The following is a 20,020-nucleotide window of genomic DNA, read 5'->3' as shown; positions in this document are numbered from 1 at the left end:
AGAGTCACTGCCCGACTTCCCTGTGACTAATGCTTGGACTGCTTCCAGCGACGCGAAAAATCGATAGTTTATTAGCCCCTGCTCGGCTAGCTGTTGTTCAGTACTAAGCTTTGTGCTCGTGAAAGATAATGATTGTGAGGATGGTGGAGACAGCATCTACAAATAACCATTGTTTTAAAAATATCAAAATTTATAATATACCCTAATACTACTACTGAAAGTGGAAATCCACATCCCGTTTCCATTCATTCGACCGGGTCAAGAATGGAATGAATGAAGCCCCATCTAGCGGCGAGGATATAAATTATGCCAGCTGCCGAAGCCTATCGCACTCCTCTGGGGACCGGGCGAGTTGGCCGTGCGGTTAGGGGCGCGCAGCTGTGAGCTTGCATCCGGGGGATAGTGGGTTTGAACCCCACTCACGGCAGACCTGACGATGGTTTTCCGTGGTTTCCCATTTTCACACTAGGCAAATGCTGGGGCTGTACCTTAATTAAGGCCACAGCCACCTCCTTCCCATTCCTAGGCTTTTCCTATCCCATCGTTGCCATAAGACCTATCTGCGTCGGTGCGACGTAAAACAAATAGAAAAAAACTCCTCTGGAGCAGTGGTTAATGAATGACAGATGGAATGAAATGATGTTGGAGAGTGTTGCTGGAATGAAATATGACAGGGAAAACCGGAGTACCCTGAGAAAAACCTGTCCCGCCTCCGCTTTGTCCAGTACCAGGCGAGTTGGCCGTGCGGTTAGGGGCGCGCACCTGTGAGCTCGCATCCGGGTCATGGTGGGTTCGAACCCCACTGTCGGCAGTCCTGAAGATGGTTTTCCGTGGTTTCCCATTTTCACAGCAGGCAAATGCTGGAGCTGTACATTAATTAAGGCCACGGCCGCTCCCTTCCCATTCCTAGGCCTTTCCTGTCCTATCGTCGCCATAAGACCTATCTGTGTCAGTGCGACGTAAAGTGAATAGCGTAGCTTTGTCCAGCATAAATCTCATATGGAGTGACCGGGATTTGAACCATGGAACCCAGCGGTGATAGGCTGGCGCGCTGCCACCTGAGCCACGGAGGCGCTACACTACTACTACTACTAAAATACTGAGCGAGTGGTTGTGCGGTTTGGGTCACGGAGCTGTTAGCTTGCATTCGGGAGATAGTGGGTTTGAACCCCACTATCGTCAGCCCTGAAGATGTTTTTCCATGGTTCCCCATTTTCACACCTTAATTGAGGCCACGGTCACATCCTTCCCGTTCCTTGCCCTTTCCTATCCCATCGTTGCCATAACGTCTATCTGTGTCTGTGCGATATAAAGCAAATTGTAAAACTAAATAAATAAATAAATAAATAAATAAATAAATAAATAAATAAATAAATAAATAAATAAATAAATAAATAAATAAATAAATAAATAATCGTATGGCCTTAGATAGTGTGTACAGGCACTTTTATCAGACGACATTTTGGCTGCCTGCGCGTCAATTTCTTTATTTTAATTCTACCAGATGACAGAGGAAACCGGATCTCTCTTGGGAGACTATGGCCGAATTTTAATTATTTTTTTCGGGTAAACACCGCATACGTCACTCCAGATCTTTTACATGCCACCAACGTAAGACATGGAGTGTCGAATGGACTATTTTTCGCCCATAAAAAGTCCGGCTACCTCTGCCGGGTTTGAACCCGTGATCATAGAATACGGGGGCCGATATTCAATTACTGATCCATCACAGGAAGCTATCATTATCAACATGACATACGAAGACAGCATGTCAAGAAGTGAAAGTAGCAGGTAGCCGTTATTAAAATACAAAAGGTTACGCAATTAAAAATATAAGAAGATTTAAAAACTGAGATTATGCAATATTTCCGTTTCCAGTCTTCAAGTATTTGTTACTAGAAAATAGGATATAAATATGTTGTCCTGAGGTATTTATTTGCGCGGGATATCAATTGAACAGAACACTCCACAATAATGAAGTAGCCTACATATTATACTCAGCTCCAACGTCTAAACGAGGATAAGGAATAATAATAATAATAATAATAATAATAATAATAATAATAATAATAATAATAATAATAATAATAATAATGCTAAACCTTGCTAGCCACAGGCGGGCTAATCACACGAAGCACTACACCACAGAGGTGGGCGGTCAGAAATGCAAAAGGCTAAACACCCGCTAGAACAGAGTTTCTATGTACGATACTTAAATGTAAAAACAGAGTCATGTAGAGAGGTGCGCAGACAATTTGCAGTGAAATATCCGGGTGCTCCAATTCCGGGCAGAGAAACTGTTAGACGACTTGTTAACAAACCAAGGACAAGAGGATCGCTAAATGCTTCAATTCCTAAGTGAAAAAAAAAAAAAAAGTATTGACGGAGGACAAAATTGGTGAAGTCAGCGCATCATTCACACGCTCCCCGAATAAATCTCTAAGACGTGTTTCACAGGAAGTTAGCGTTTCAAAACATCCATTTCTACTGCCACTAGACTTCTAAAATTAAAACCATATAGAGTGCATATCGTGCATGAATTACGACCTAGAGACGATGAAAAACGGGTTCAGTCTTGTAACTGGATGTTACAAAGTACTGTGAACGGTAGTGTGAATCCTCATTTAATATTTATTTTTCTGATGAGGCGTGGTTTCATCAACTAGGACATGTCTCGCAGAACAATCGGTATTGGAGTACACTTAATCCCCATTTAATTCATGAGGTTCCATTGCATGACGAAAAAATTGGTGCTTAGTGCGCCGTTACAGCGAAGCGAATTATTGGGCCCATTTCTTTTCAGGATAAAATAAATGCACAAATATATCGCACTCTAATACTCGTGCCATTTTTCGAAATGTTATCAGATGAGGACAAATTTTAAGGGCATTTCCAACAAGATTCAGCAAAAGCCCATACAGCTCACGAAACCATAAACGAATTAACTGACGTGTGTGGAGGAAGGATCAATTCTCAGGGTTTATGGAGGCCACGTTCCCCCGACCTCACAGTGTGTGTTTTTTTATTCGTGGGGAGCACTAAAAAGTAATTTTTATGGGAATAATCCGCACAACACAGAGGGATCGAAGGAGAATATAACAACAGAAATTGGGAAAATTACCGAACAATATCTTACCCGTGTGAACCGTATTTTATTAAACGATTTCAGAACTGTGTGGCAGCAGACGGACTTCACTTCCAACATCGCCTATAACAAGAGAAGTACTGTGTAGACTAATTAATTACATAATGTATCTTGGTAGCACTGTAATATAGAGAGTGGAAGCATACAGATAACTGATTCCCGCCCGACAGCGTAGCTAGTGCCCGACAAGTGATGCTTCGGCCTAGACGGTGCGTTTCAAGCCCGCAAGTGGCTATAGTGCCAGGCAAGCGAGGTTTCTCCCAGCCCCACCCGTAAGCGAACGCATTGTATTTTCATCTCGAAGTTGTGTTGGATCCGCAAAAGTTCCGCCATCAGCTGATATGGAAAGTTCGGACGTCAATGAAGTGGCATACTAGGGAAAAGAGGATTAAAGCATTTTCCGTTGCTTCTCTCACTGAGCCATAATGTTCTACCAATTCTGCCAACCCCACTGAAACACATCATACGACCCTACAAACCACACACCTTTCACCAAAATCACTGATTGAGCAAGGAATGGTGTTTCTAGCATCACATAACTTTCTTACTTGTCCGGCTCCATCGCTAAAACATTAGCGAGCTGGCCTTTGTTCCAAAGACCGACTCTGGTATTTTAACCTTCATTGGTTAATTCCGGTGGTTCGGAGGATGGGTGTGTGTGCCGCCTTCAGCATTAGAATTCGTCATAGGAAGAGCCCCATTCTCGCAGACGCGCAGGTCGCCTTTTAGGCGTCAACTTGAAAGACCTGCACTAGGCTTCTTCGGAGAACACACGCCATTATTATTATTATTATTATTATTATTATTATTATTATTATTATTATTATTATACTTTCTTCTTCCATAATTAAAGTACATATGATGTAAGATTAACAATTTACGAGACCATTTCCTACTCAGATCTTGAGAAGGAGAAACAAATTTATTGAGTGAAGAGACGGAAATAGTTTGAACAATTATTTTGAAGAATTGTTCGGAGACTCAAGAAGGATACTGACACGTAAAGGAACTTCCGCATTACAACATTCTGGAGCACCCCGGTTCCTCCAAAAACCGTAAAAGCAACTAGTGGGACGTAAAATTATTGTTATTATTATTATTATTATTATTATTATTATTATTATTATTATTATTATTATTATTATTATTTTATATTTCTAACTAGTAGCTTTACGTCGCTCAGATACAGCGAGGTCTTATGGCGACGTAGGATAGGAAAGGCCTAGGAGTTGGATGGAAGCGGCCGTGGCCTTAATTAAGGTACAGCCCCAGCATTTGCCTGGTGTGAAAATGGGAAACCACTGAAAACCATCTTCAGGGCTGCCGACAGTGGGATTCAAACCCACTATCTCCCGGATGCAAGCTCACAGCCGCGCGCCTCTAACCACACGACCAACTCGCCCGGTATTATTATTATTATTATTATTATTATTATTATTATTATTATTATTATTAAGAGGGAATTTGAAATGTTTTAACAAGTTCTGATTTCTTGATTTCCTACGGCTAGTGCCAATTTTCACTGCAAGGATTCACTGTAGATAAAGTGAGCTAATTGCACTGTAAGTCATGTTATTTCTCACAAAATACCACCAAAAGAATAATGGTAAATATCATCGTTAGAAAGATAATTATATTACATCAGGCTTTACCTGTACAAGATCCCTACGGAATCTTGAACAGGTAATGGAAAAGTAGTAACTCTCATGGATATAGCAATTGCAAGAGATTCAATTTAGATAGAAAGGAGGAGGAGTTGAAGAAGAGGCTATGAAGTGTAACTAAGCATGCAAAGGGATCGCTATTGCAAACTGTACCACTCAGTCTAACTAAAACTATTCTATTCTCTTCGTAAAATGTCATGAAGTTTACACTATGTTATTTCTAAACTACTAATGTCGAAGGAAGACCCAACCCACTTCTTTGTGATTCCTCAAGTCATCTGATGATATGCGCGGTATTAGACAAGTTAGGTACATAATCACCGCCATGGTGACGAGCCAATGACGATGTCACTCTGCTACACCAACTCATTGTCCGGCCTCTTGGCTGAGTGGTCAGTGTTGTGGCTTTCGGTTCAGAGGACTCCAGATGCGATTCACGGCCGGTGAATGATTTCAATTTTAAATGGCTAATTCAATATATATTACAATTTTGCTTTACGACGCACCGACACAGATAAGTCTTACGACGACGATGCTAATTCCCTTGGCTCGGGAACTGGTTATTTGTGCTGTCCTCAATGGTGTCGTCCAATTTGCGATCACTCAGGTAGAATACAATACTAATTTATTTTTGACGGGTGAAGCATTGTCCCATTTGCGATCACTCTTATCAGTGACATACAGTCAGGTTGCTGTGAGGGAATTTCTTACAGAAGGACTGATACAGAAAGACATCCTTCAACTGACTGGTGAAACTACTACATACTAGGATTCTTACGAATCTATGTTGAAACTCATTAAATTACTTATACTTACCGTTTGAGACCGATGCGTTAATACCAGGACTGACAGAGAATAAACAGCACTCAAATGAACCTTTTATTTAGAGTTACCAGATGGTTGTGGATGTAAAGGTGGTTAAATGAGTTTTCAGAAGTAGGACAAAAGATGGGCGTATTAAAACCGTCGAATTTTACATTTTCCAATTTCAAAACAAAGGATTTTGCTGTAACATTTTTTAAGCAATTATAGCTCATTTCAGACTTAGCAGTTAACTTACACATTTTTCATTTTTATTTTCAAAATCTTCTCCACTTGGAGGCTTCCAAAGACAAAGTACACACACATAATTTCATTGAAAAAGAAAATAAGTAATTTATGTCTCAATCTGGCGAGTCTCAGTCTAGCGAGTACAAGTGGTGTCTGAGTATCAAATGAGAACCCCTGAGCGCTTTCAGCCCCCAGTCGATGAACTCCTTGGTGCTGATGTTAAAGGTCTTCATCAGTTCTATCGTCTTCTTAGGGACTGTCCCTCTCGCACCGACCATGAGATCCCTCACTTCTATGTCGTTCAGTTCGTATTTGTTCTTATAATACGGCACTGTAGGCAGGTAGATAGACTTCTTTTCTTGGTCCACTTCGTCTGGTTGGTTGTAGTGTGTTTTGAATCTCACTGTGGGGTCTAATATACAGTATATCCTTTCTTCCCTTTAATTGCGATCATATCAATCCTTCTCGTGCTGCCATTTACTCCGATACCATGGACGTCGTCATGCACTTGGTATCCTTTCACACGGAGCAGCGTCTGTGCTATGGATGACCTGATGTTGTGATGTCTAATGTTTCGAAGAGCTTCACCGAAGGCACAGGAACCCAAGACATGAGGTAATGTTTCAGTCTCACTACATCTGCAGCGGTTACCATCAAGGGACCTTCCTGGTACGGCTCTTACAGGTGCAACGTTACATGCCATTTTCAGCGCATCTCTCCACTCCGTGCTAGAAAGCCTGTCATGGTTTCTAAACCCAGCGGTTTGCAGGAGGGAACTCCTTGTACAGACACACTCCCTGAGCTTTACTTTTCAACTGGCACCATTTTTCAAATTCAGATTCTTGTAATTTGTTTCTGAGTTTCTTGGTGTCATATTCAACATGTCTGTTCTTCATATCCTCAGTTTTACCATTTACGTTTAACTCAGTTAAACATCTGTTAATTTCTTCGTCTAGGTTTCTGGTGGCTTCAATATATCGGTTCTCTTCCTGTTTCAGAATGTTGCAGCTGTTTATATTCTGAATCAAGGCTTCCCAGCTTGCTCTAAAAACACTTAACCCTTTGTACCTTTTATCTGAGTAAATCATAGAATCCGGAGTGTCAGTAGGAAGGGATAAGATCTCCTTAACGAGTTTATCGGCATCTTCCAGAAATCGCCGTGGTATTTTACCTGCAGGAACGCAGAGGAACTGGTAAGTCAACGTAGGGCAGACTGAAGAATTTAAAATTGAAAATTTCTAATCCGGATGAAGCCAGGGACAGGATGATAACGAGCTGAGTTTCTGCTGACACGTTAAGTGAATAGCTGCTCGAAATATAATTAGCCTACTTTCTTCTATCTGCATGTATGTCTACCCCTTAATCTCGTTTCTTGATACCGGGTCGGGCATGAGATGAGATTAATTTTTACGGGATGTATCTGCGGCTGGATGCCCTTCCTGACACCAACTTCAGTTGAGGAGCTAATGAAGATGAAATGTGTTATGGTGAATGAAATTGGGTACGGGGGTGGAAGAACTCAGCACTGGCCTATGGATAGGAACTGTCCGACATTTGCCTGGAAATGAAAATATTAAACCACAGAAAACCATTCTGAGAACAGCCGACGGTGGGGTTCGAACTCATGCGTTTCGCTAATGCAGAGATTGGCTCCATAGCCGTATCGCGTTTAAACGCGCGGCCACACACTCTACTTTTACCTATATAAATAAAATGATATTTTTGTCAGTATGCTCGGATTAGATACACACGATTCCAGAATTTAATATTAATAAAATTTTTAGATTAAAATGAGTTGAGGAAATTATAATTATATAATGATAGCGCGAAAAGATGAGATTGCATTCGGGAAATAGTGGGTTCTATCCCCATTGTCGGCAGCCCTGAAGATGGTTTTCCATGCTTTCCTACTTTCACAACAAGCAAGTGCTGGGGCTGTGCCTTAATTAAAGCTACGGCCGCCTCCTTCCCACTCCTATCCCTTTCCTATCCCATTGTCGCCGTAAGACCTATCTGTATCGGTGCGACGTAAAGCCAGCGGTAAAAAAAACACCCATGTCACCAAACATCCCCTGACTTTTCCGTAAATTTCTGTGATAGTATCCATAATATAAAGCACAAGGCTTGCATCTCTTCGTTTGATTTGATTGTCGTAAGTAAGCACGCAAATAACAACAAATGCTACATCAACTATGTATTTCTACAGCTGGAATAATTACAGTATGTTAAAAACTGTATACTAATATTACCTCAAAAACGTTCAAGAGAGAGGGAACGGGTTGGGAGAACCCTTATCACACGGTTGTGCGGAGTACGCCCTAATTAGCAGTCCCCCTGCTGCATGGACGTTGGAAAACCCTGATCGGCTGCTGATAATTTTACAGTGATCGCAAATGGGACACGAACTGTCTTCACATTCTTTTTTTTTTCACTATAATGGGAGTGATCGCAAATGGGACAAATTTTGCTGTGCTCGCAAATGGGACACAACCTCCTCAACATCCCTCAAGATCACACACACACACACACACACACACACAACACACACACACACACACACACACACACACACACACACACACACACACACAAAACTTTCAGTTTCCTATACATGACAGATGCCACCAATCCACGCCGTAGGGTCTGCGTTATTATTATTATTATTATTATTATTATTATTATTATTATTATTATTATTATTAACACCTCAATTTTCCTTTTCGTTTAGTCGATAGAGGTAAAGATTCCGTTCTTTCTTTTACATTTGAGGAGTGGCTGTTCAAAACGAGCTATTTCCACGTTAAGCAAGATGTGGGGAAAATACAAGGAATGTAACACAAAAGGCACATGAACGTACCCATGATCGAGTTTGGTACGACTTTTAAGGAATTACGAGGGCGAAACAAAAAGTAATTCTAGCTCGCCGCGAGAGCACGCTGTGTGTCGTGATCCTGGTCAATGCGGAGTAGGGATGGGCATGAGCGCAGCTCGAGCGGCTCGAGCTGATGACGTCACTGCTCGATCTAGGTCGAGCAGTACTCGAGCAGGAGTATGGCCTGCCATCTATGAGTGATTACCTTGTACTAAATCAGATGAGTGGCAATCTTCTTTGCTCTTTTAATGCTAATGAAATGAAACCAGTGTGTGTACAGGAACACAACTGAACAAACTATATCCTCACCCGGCAATTTCAGAAATAGCTTATTACATTTCGTACCATGAAAATAATATTTATAATGATAACGCCTTAACATTATTAACGGAATACATTGAATCCCTTACACAACATAGGAGTATATGGATTATATGGTTGTTATCCTAGAGTAATATTATCGCCTGAGAAATGATACGGCGTAATATGTAAGTAAGTCCGCCTCTGTGGTGTAGTGGTTAGCGTGATTAGCGGCCACCCCCGGAGGTCCGGGTTCGATTCCCGGCTCTGCCACGCAATTTGAAAAGTGGTACGAGGGCTGGAACGGGGTCCACTCAGTCTCTGGAGGTCAACTGAGTAGAGGTGGGTTCGATTCCCACCTCAGCCATCCTCGAAGTGGTTTTCCGTGGTTTCCCATTTTCACACCAGGCAAATGCTGGGGCTGTAGCTTAATTAAGGCTTCCTTCCCACTCCTAACACCTTTCCTATCCCATCGTCGCCATAACACCTATCTGTGTCGGTGCGACGTAAAACCAATAGCAAAAAACCCAGTTATATTATATCGGACGCAGGACTTCAGGTCTGTTCACATTTTTTTATTATGTAGGAGAAATAGTAAATATAGCATTATAATAAAACTGAACAGAATATATTATTAAAATGATACATACAATGTTCAGAAGAACCAAAAATGGAAGTAGCGACCAAGTAACGAAAGGAAAACCACACAAATACTATCACTACGCAGAGCTCATCGCCATGTCGAGCAGTCACTTCCATTTGCTAAAAAAAAAGTAATTCTGGGCATATATGGATTTAATAAACTGATGCGTCCACTATGACTTACGGTACGTATGTATTTCTGTAGAATGGACGCTATCGCTAATGACTCTACTTCTACTCTACGCCTAGTGCCGGAAGGTGAATATCAACGAGAATAAGTGCAGACGGAATTGTGGCTCGAGCCCTAACACACACTCCTGCTTAGCGCACATGCAAACCTACGTCATGAGGGGATTCCGTGTTGCTCGATCTGGCTCGACCACGCTCGACACACCAGTTCGTGACGTCAGCACTCGAGCCTGCTCGAGCAGGCGATCGAGTGGCCCATCCCTACCTAATGCGGAGCAAGCTACAGTAACTGCTAACACGTCCGATAGGAAGGTTGGTATGGTATCACGTGTTGTGTGTGCAGATCGGGCTAGGCTCAATGGCGCGTCAAATGGATGTTCACTCCAGATTGGAGGTGCGTACAATGATCAGATTTCTGTGGGCTAAACGGTTCAATTGCACGGACATGCATCGTTACATCACTGCTGTACTGTATATGGTGAGCATGTAATTTCTCGCCCAGGGATTGTAAAGTGGTGTAAGCAATTTGACACCGGACGCACGGATCTCACGCACGAATATCGCGAAGGCAGGCCCGCAACGTTCAGTACCGTTGAAAATGTTGACCGGGTGGATGGGTTTATTAGAGAGAATCGGCGCTTAACACTGCAGGAAATTGACAGTATACTGAACATTTCGTATGGCAGTGTGTTCTCCATTCTTCACCAGTGCCTTGGATTTCTAAACTGTGTTAAAAATTGGCTTCGTATTGTCAAACGTTGAACTAGTTGGTGAGGCAATTAAAGGAAAGCGGCGGGGAAAATTGAGCACCGGTGTGATTTTATTGCACGATAACGCAACACCTAACACGGCCCGCCAAACGCCCGAACTGCTGCAATGATTCAAGTGGGAGGTATGGCAACATTCTCCATATAGTCCAGACTTTGCGCCATGCGATTATCATATGTTCGGTAAGCTGAAAAAGGATCTCGATGGACAACAATTTCGAAACGATGAGGAGGTGAAAGCAGTTGTCTCCAAGTGGTTATATAGCGCTGGAGGTGATTTCTACTCATCCGGAATCGAAAAGTTGGTTGACTGTTCCGAGAAATGTTTACAGTCTCTTGGATACTATCTGAAAAGGTGAACTTACATTGCACGTTGTCATAGCCGTGTTACCTGTGTGCAGGTGGTTTCAAAAATGGCCATAACTCGGAAATGTAACTTACATTTTGATTCGCCCTCGTACATCTTCCTGGTCTTCATCGTTCATGGCAATCGATAATATTCAACTTCTGCAATGCATGGGGATGAAATACTGATTTATTTTTTGGAAGTGGAAATAGCACCTTTTGAACCGACATTCCTCATTTGTGTTGTGCCCAATTGCTGTAAGGACTGATCTTTATTTTAACGTTAAAAAACCAGCACTGTCACCAGCTATATTTTAAGCAACATTTTAGGAGTTAAGTTACTTTGATAATGCACTTTTGTTAGAGAAAATGTAGCGTGAAACCTGTAAGCTCACTAGTATTTATGAAGGATGACTTGTTTTACTGTTGTTTATGTCATCAGTAGGAAACGAGATGTGGATACCAAAATATTACCCAGAGGTGGCTACATGTTTAAGGAACGCCGGCTGTAGGATGACGTCAGCAGCTTACCTTGCTGATGTACCTTCAGGTTCTTTATAAATAATTAAATTTGTTGACATTTCATCATTTTGTCACCTGAGGATGGAGTCTAGAATCTGAAACGCGTTGTGAAGTACAAGATTCAATAACTATTGTGACTGGTAACAGTTTTATTTATTTGCTAGGCTGAACCCGTTGAATTTCAACGGAATATTAAGTCCCTGGTTCGGTAAAGTATATTTATCGGGCACTTACAAACTTTGCCTTTGCTGCATGTAGTTTGCAGTGGCTAAATACAGACTTAAGGAATTAGGTTATAGACTGAAGTGTATAGTACCTATTTGGAGAGAAATTTAGGTCCAATATCTCTGAAATGTAGTGCTGCTGGAGCACCTCCTTAAACACTACATGTATTGTCCAACGACTCGCTGGCACTATTTCAACCTTCAAACTGTCAAGTGATCGAACTCGAGGCATTGCTACGTACAGCTGACCATGGCTAAAGAGAGGCTGGGGTAAATATACACCAACACGGTCTAAAGTTTGTCTTGAGCTTTCTTAATCGTCATACTGAATGCAAGGCGAATAGGAAACTGTCTTCCTTGGAAGAGTAGTTTCGATGGTGTTAAATCAGTTCTAGGATCAAAACTTTCTCTCCAACACTTAACCCCGTAATGATGTCTAGATCCAAACAACTGTCATGAATTTTTCGTACAATTAATGTTGTTCCGTTTAGAAGCCACTGTGAAGCATTTAAGTTTCTTCATAACATTACAGTTGCTCCAGGTTTTAATGTAAGGTTATGAGGAGGCAGCTACTTAATTCTAAGCTGTTCAGAAACTCTATGGGAAATTGGAGAGTTTCACTTTCATCTTCAGAAATTTATGTACACTGATGTACGTTCTGGCTGTTGTGGGTAGATGATCTATAACACTTTGATCACAGTGTTCGTTTATAGGGGCAAGAAAGGCAATTTTGGAGAAACTTATTGCATCTTCTGGTGACTCAAATTTATTCCCGTAAATTTTAGAGATGATGTCTTGCTTCGCCATGATAGAGGGTGGTCAATCAACAACAGATTGCTCTGACGATTTATGATTTACCGAAGGATAAACACCATGACCGATTTTCAGCAAAAAATAAACAAAGTCGAATTCTTCTGGTCTTGCTCGCATATTTTTTAACAGATTAAATATTTTAAATTCTGACCAAAGAGGAGAAAATTTAATACCGTTCTGAATAACAGCTCGTTTGGAAGCATGCGGCACAACATACAAAACTTGTCTAAAGTATCTACCGGGCGAGCTGGCCGTGCCTTTAGGGGCACACAACTGTGAGCTTGCATCCGGTAGATAGTGGGTTCGAACCCCACTGTCGGTAGCCCTGAAGATGGTTTTCCGTGGTTTCCCATTTTCACACCAGGCAAATGCTGGAGCTGTACTTTACTTAAGGTCACGGCTACTTCCATCCCATTCCTAGGCCTTTCCTATCCCATCGTCGCTATAAGACCTATCTCTGTCGGTGCGACGTAAAGCAAATAGCATTCATTGTCTAAAATCTCCACCCAGAACATTTTCCCTCCAAAGAACATGGAATTACCCATCATGATGTCTTTCAAAAGCCTTTTGATCTGGCACCTTTTAGGCGACTTGCGTGTCTATGAAGATGGGGCTTTACTTATGATGAATTCTAATGGCGAGGACGGCACACACACACCCAGCCCTCGAGCTATCGGAATTAACCAATGAAGGTTAAAATACTTAACCCAGCCGGGAATCGAAGCCGGGACTCGTGGACCAAAGGTCAGCACGCTAACCGTTTAGCCACGAAGCCGGACAAAATTCTTGTTCTCGTCCCGGGGTGGTGCAACTTTTCCAGGGACATCCCTAGTGGAGGTGAGCTGGGTATACCATTTTTATCACATCCTAGCCCTTCTGCCATTCTTTGATCTCTTGCAGTGCTGGGAATCAAACCCGTACCTTCGAGTACGGTAGCTAATATTACTACTATGGAAGCGGGTAATTTGGGCGAATATGACTTAATTTTTATCAAGCGAAGCTCGCATAGCTGTGAATGTTCTGTTGGTTGCTACTTATCACGTCGGTAATTCTGCACCCATTTTGCCCTCCTATTTTTATCTTTCGGGAATTTAAATAATTTAGTCCCTTTAGATGAGTGACTTTTACAATTAAGAGCCTATTCGTATCTATATGATGATTCTCCTTATCATTTTCGAACTACCCTGCAATCAGGTGATTGCAACATGGATGAAGTGGCGCTATTCGCCCTCTATGATTATTATTAATGCTTTAAGCTTTCGGCTTACGCCAAATCCGGGGAGTACGGTGGATGTTCGAGAACAGTTCCGCGCCGCTTAGCCAAGCAGTTGCGCGCACGGATTGCAAGTACGTGGGCAGGCGTTGTCCTGGAGGAGACGCCACCACTTTCCAGTCCTGTACAACTCTGGCCGAACACGGCGGATGCGTAGCAGCATCCGTTTCAACACATTCGTGTAGAATGCGGCGTTGACAGTTTGACCCTCCGATACGAATACCATGTTGCCTTCTGCTCGTCTTCTGCTCCGCACACTTGCACCAACATCGCATGCGTCTTCCAATTTGTCTCCCAAAAGAAAACGTCAGGTGCAGCGGACTCACCCAGTATGAAGAGCTTCGGTTTTAGGGCCAGAAAGACCCCAAAATGACAATTTTAGACTTGTAGTAGTGTTGAACTGAGCCATCGATATAGACAGACACATTTACAAACATTCAACCGAAGTTCTTTACATGACTTGGAAATATTTTCTATTCAAACAAAACTACATCATTACATGTAAATTTTACCCATAGACATGGGTAATATTGAAAACTTTCGTCGATTGTTAATAACATGATAAATTTATTCCATTTCAGTTAGTGTTTTGCACGATTGTTTGAAGGGAATCGTATATAGTCAATGTTTTCTGACAGAATGCTTGCCGTGATGTTCACTGCGCATTATATTACGATGTGAACCAAACCAAACGTCATTTCTATGGTGTCATTGCTGGAGTTAAATGGCTCGTGCAGTTTCACGCTCGTCTATATAATTACAAGCCACGGTGTAGATAAAATTGGTAATGCTATAACTGGTCCATACTTATCAATGGCTCTGAGAGATTGAAAGTTCGCATTACCGTGGAATATAAAGTGAATATGATCATAAATATAGGTATTGTTTATATTTCTGATAAAGTGCACAGAAACCGTACCGAAACAGCAACAACCTAAAGATGTAGGTTTCAATATCTTTCCTAAATTATATGTACCTTATACGAGTAATAATAATAATAATAATAATAATAATAATAATAATAATAATAATAATAATAATAATAATAATAATAATAATAATAATATAAAATAAGAGTTTTGTTTGTACATTGCTCAGAATTTTAAACAGAATGCTATTTCTTTATCGGTCGTGCCCCCAGTAACAAGAAAATGCACTCTTTAATTTTCCGTCATTTCTGTTTGTCTGTATGTACAGCCATCAGGAGAAAATGGCTCAAGAGAATTTAATGAAAATCGGTGTGTAAAGTCGGAAAATGATGCGCTACAATTTATGCTATAAATAATTTTATTAATCCTGAATGAAATACTAGTTTAGGGCAAGGCCTAAAATTTAATCCTCAATTATCGATAAATACTACATAACTAAAGTTATATAGAATTAAATTTCCGATCATTGGGCAAAAGCAGTAATTACACCTATCTATAAGCAAGGGAAAAGGAAGGACTGCAACAACTATCGAGGTATCTCATTGATTAGTATACCAGGCAAAGTATTCACTGGCATCTTGGAAGGGAGGGTGCGATCAGTCGTTGAGAGGAAGTTGGATGAAAACCAGGAATAGGCAGTTGTGTTTCTGTTTTGTAGATCTAGAGAAAGCATATGACAGGGTACCGAGGGAAAAGATGTTCGCCATACTGGGGGACTATGGAATTAAAGGTAGATTATTAAAAGCAATCAACGGCATTTATGTTGACAATTGGGCTTCAGTGAGAATTGATGGTAGAATGAGTTCTTGGTTCAGGGTACTTATAGGGGTTAGACAAGGATGTAATCTTTCACCTTTGCTGTTCGTAGTTTACATGGATCATCTGCTGAAAGGTATAAAATGGCAGGGAAGGATTCAGTTAGGTGGAAATGTACTAAGCAGTCTGGCCTATGCTGACGACTTGGTCTTAATGGCAGATTGTGCCGAAAGCCTGCAGTGTAATATCTTGGAACTTGAAAATAGGTACAATGAGTATGGTATGAAAATTAGCCTCTCGAAGACTAAATTGATGTCAGTAGGTAAGAAATTCAACAGAATTGAATGTCAGATTGGTGATACAAAGCTAGAACTGGTCGATAATTTCAAGTATTTAGGTTGTGTGTTCTCCCAGGATGGTAATATAGTAAGTGAGATTGAATCAAGATGTCGTAAAGCTAATGCAGTGAACTCACAGTTGCGATCAACAGTATTCTGTAAGAAGGAAGTCAGCTCCCAGACGAAACTATCTTCACATCGGTCTGTTTTCAGACCAACTTTGCTTTACGGGAGCGAAAGCTGGGTGGACTCAGGATATCTTATTCATAAGTTAGAAGTAACAGACACAAAAGTAGCGAGAATAATTGCTAGTACAAATAGGTAGGAACAATGACAGGAAGGTACTCGGAATGAGGAGATAAAGGCTAATTTAGGAATGAACTCGATGGATGAAGCTGTACGCATAAACCGGCTTCGGTGGTGGGGTCATGTGAGGCGAATGGAGGAGGATAGGTTACCTAGGAGAATAATGGACTCTGCTATGGAGGGTAAGAGAAGTAGAGGTAGACCAAGACGACGATGGTTAGACTCGGTTTCTAATGATTTAAAGATAAGAGGTATAGAACTAAATGAGGCCACAACACTAGTTGCAAATCGAGGATTGTGGCGACGTTTAGTAAATTCACAGAGGCTTGCAGACTGAACGCTTAAAGGCATAACAGTCTATAATGATAATGTATGTATGTATGTCATTTATATCTTCTACATTTTTATCGTACCGGCTATGATAACAGAGATATTCACGAATTTCGATTTTTGTTGCTAAGTCCATATCAATGCCGAACCACGAAAAAGTAGGTGGACAGAACTGAGTGAAAATCGGTGTGTTGAAGTTTAGGAATAAGGGACTACAGTCTAGGTTATAAACCATTTTTTTATTCACGATGGATGAAATGGTAGTTTAGGAGAAGGTGCTTAACATTGATTTTCTAAATACCTATGTTATTGGTTCTATCAAAAAGTACTACATAACAAAATCTGGCAATTTCCGACCATGTATGCCTTACACAGTTTTACCGTACTGACTATGATAATAGAATTGATGAATTTAGACTTGTTACTGAGTCCATATCAACGCCGAGCATTCGTAACATGGAAATATTGTTGACTTACGTTAACTGGCGATGCTTTTTGTCATGATTGTCTTAAGGTGTAAAACCGTGCCGTCATCGGTCCGTATCTACGAGGAAAAATGTGAAGATGTTTATAAAAATGAGAAAGAATCGTAAAAGGAACGATCGCTTGAAGAATAGACAAGAAGGGAGGACTGCCTTTACGTTAGATGCTCTAATATCCCAGAGTCGGAAGAAAACTAAATTTGAAAGCCTACAATATCGAAAGCTCATAAAACTGATCAACAATAACATTATATTGATCATTGTTATGATGTGATTTGTCTATTCTGCTGCCACTCATCACCGATAAGTGGGATTACTGCTGCGTCCCCAGTAAAAAAGCCTGCCTGAATATTGGCGTAAAGTAGCTGGGGAGTTCGATAACTTTTCACATTATATATGATTGCACCGTCAACGACGGGTACTGCAGCTAGTCTATATAAATAAAATAAGAGTTTTTCTGTACAGAATTGAGAAATAATGGTATTTTCGTTACGTTCGTGTCCAGAGTAACAAGGAAATGCACTTCTTAATTTTTCGTCATCTTTATATGTATTTACTGTAACCGTTCAATACCATACTAATAAGCATGTCACGAGGTCCAGCAAGTCATATATGCAGTTTTCCGCGTCATTCTACGACATATTTGGTTGTAGTGAGCATTTTACGCTCGGTCCGGGATGGGAGTGGCGCTGCGCTAGCTGGAAGGGGAAGCTCTAATAGCGCGTACCGAGGGAGAGAGCTCTCAGTACAGCGAAACCTTGAAATTACGCTCTCAAGCGTGCGAGCGAGAAAACAGGACGCCACACTCAGAGACTGCCTAGGTCAGGATGCGGAGTTAAATTTACAGGGTTCTAACTTGAGAACTAGATATTCTCAGCGATTTCCCTGTACATTCATGAATACCAACTCACAAATTCCGCGCGTCAAGTGATAATAACAATAATAAAATTTTGTTACGTGCTTTAGAAATTTACAAATAAGGACTCATTGAAATCAGCATGATTTGCAATATTTGATGATGTAAGAATAATATGTGTTACTTAACGAGCGCAATAGTAATGAAGCACATTAGCCAGATGTGTGATGATGGGAAACATCTGTCCTAGCGCTTATCATGACAGAGTTAGGGGAGTCCCCACCTCCTACTACTTCGCGCGTTGATATCCAAGAGAAAGTTTGTAAGATTACCAGAGAATCCGCGATGCGATTTACAAGAAAGTAGATCAGTGAAAAGAGGAAATCAAGATCTACAAAATGAATATTCATACGACCCTGAAGGATCATCGTTAGCAGAGCGATTTTTCCTCTGTGGGCGGAGCTTATACTCTCCATCGTCGACGATCTGCATTTCCTATAAAAGGATACCAGGAGAGCCTTTAGTTACTCATTCGTTATCTCATTCGTCCAGTATACAGTGTATCAAACAGTGTTACTCATTCGTTCATTGCTAACCAGTGCTACTCATTTCTATCCAGTGTTAATCAGTGTTGCTCGAAACTGTGTTGGACGGAAATCTACTCTTCCGTTAGGCCGATACACGTTCCTAATACAATCCTGTTTTCCTTGTGTGAAATAATAATTGTGGTATGCGGATTTAGGTGATTCTAGTCCCAGTATATATTAAGGGAATGCAGAGTGGCAATACCAGTCACGGCTCACACGGACATGTTTCAAAGAACGGGTAATATTCCAGTAATCGTCACGACGGAGTGAAATATTGACTCTAGAGTACCAATAATTATTGCACCGTAATTGAGGAATGTGCAGTGTAGGAGACAATAATCCTAACAAGTAAAAGTTGTTAGACTAGCCAGGAAGTGCTCCATAAATAAACAAGTGACGTTCAGGCAGGAACAAATTAAGCCAATAACTGTGTAGCTTTATAGCGCAAGGGAATCGAGTAGTGATCTTCAGGGACTGCAACCGCTACTCGGGTAGTCCATTCGAGTCTATGAGAGGGTGTATCAATATCATGTTATTCGAAGACATATAGACAATGCTTCAATAACCAATTCCTCCCTTGTTCACACGTGTGTAAGTACTCGTCGAATCCAGGATTCTACTCTACCAGAACGCGCCAGTGTGCCTGCAATATTTCAGCCAAGGACCACACAGAACTTCCAACAGTAGGATATTGCAGATCAAGCCACCATGGATTCAACCCCGAAGAAGATGAACCTAGGACTACCTGATAACGAGGCGTCAGTGATGGAGGTCTAAATCCATATAGGTGTCCTTCGATGACAGCATGGTTACACACAGCAAATTATAAGTACATTCCATGATATTCCTAAGCATGAAAATCAGAAGTGTCGCATTAATATGTAAAACTTAACTTTGTAAATATAATTTTTCAGCATGCATTTTGATATTTGTGATAACGTGTAGGTGACGCTATATGCATGTTTCAATGGGGTAAATTGTTTTTATTAGTTTAATTTCTTTTTGTCTTCTGTGATTATGGGTTAATCACAGATTTATTCCGTGGTTTTTTGCATGAATTAGTGTCTAAGGCCCCGTAGTGTGTTATGTTTGAAGGAAACATTCGTAAGGGTGGAGTTGATAATTCAGTGGACTTCATAATCCATTCCAAGTCATTTAGCTGAGATGGGTCTTCTCAATTTTTCAAATATATATTAGTGAAATGGTTCACGACTTTAATGCATGTGTACAGATACCTCCCTTTTAATCTTAAGTATGCTTACAACTAGAATTAGGATAGATGATTTTGAGGTGCGAACAATGATCTAGATAGTTGCGCGAGTGATCGTGATGTTAAGTAACTACCTGTCGATTTGGGATCTACTCAATGTGTAAATAACGTGGATTTGAGGTACGCGTATGTGAAATAGAGGGAGAAACGGCATATGTGAAAATGTTTAAGATGACAGATTAAGAATATAATAATAATAATAATAATAATAATAATAATAATAATAATAATAATAATAATAAAAGTAATAATAATACTGAAGTGAAGTGGTCGAAGCCATGAGATGAAACGATATTTGAAGGTAACCATAAATGATTATTTGCCTGGATAATAAGAGAGAACTGAACTGAAAATTACGTA

Source organism: Anabrus simplex, chromosome 8, assembly GCF_040414725.1.
Source record: "Anabrus simplex isolate iqAnaSimp1 chromosome 8, ASM4041472v1, whole genome shotgun sequence".
Lineage (NCBI taxonomy): Eukaryota > Metazoa > Arthropoda > Insecta > Orthoptera > Tettigoniidae > Anabrus > Anabrus simplex.
This window is presented reverse-complemented; position numbering follows the sequence as displayed.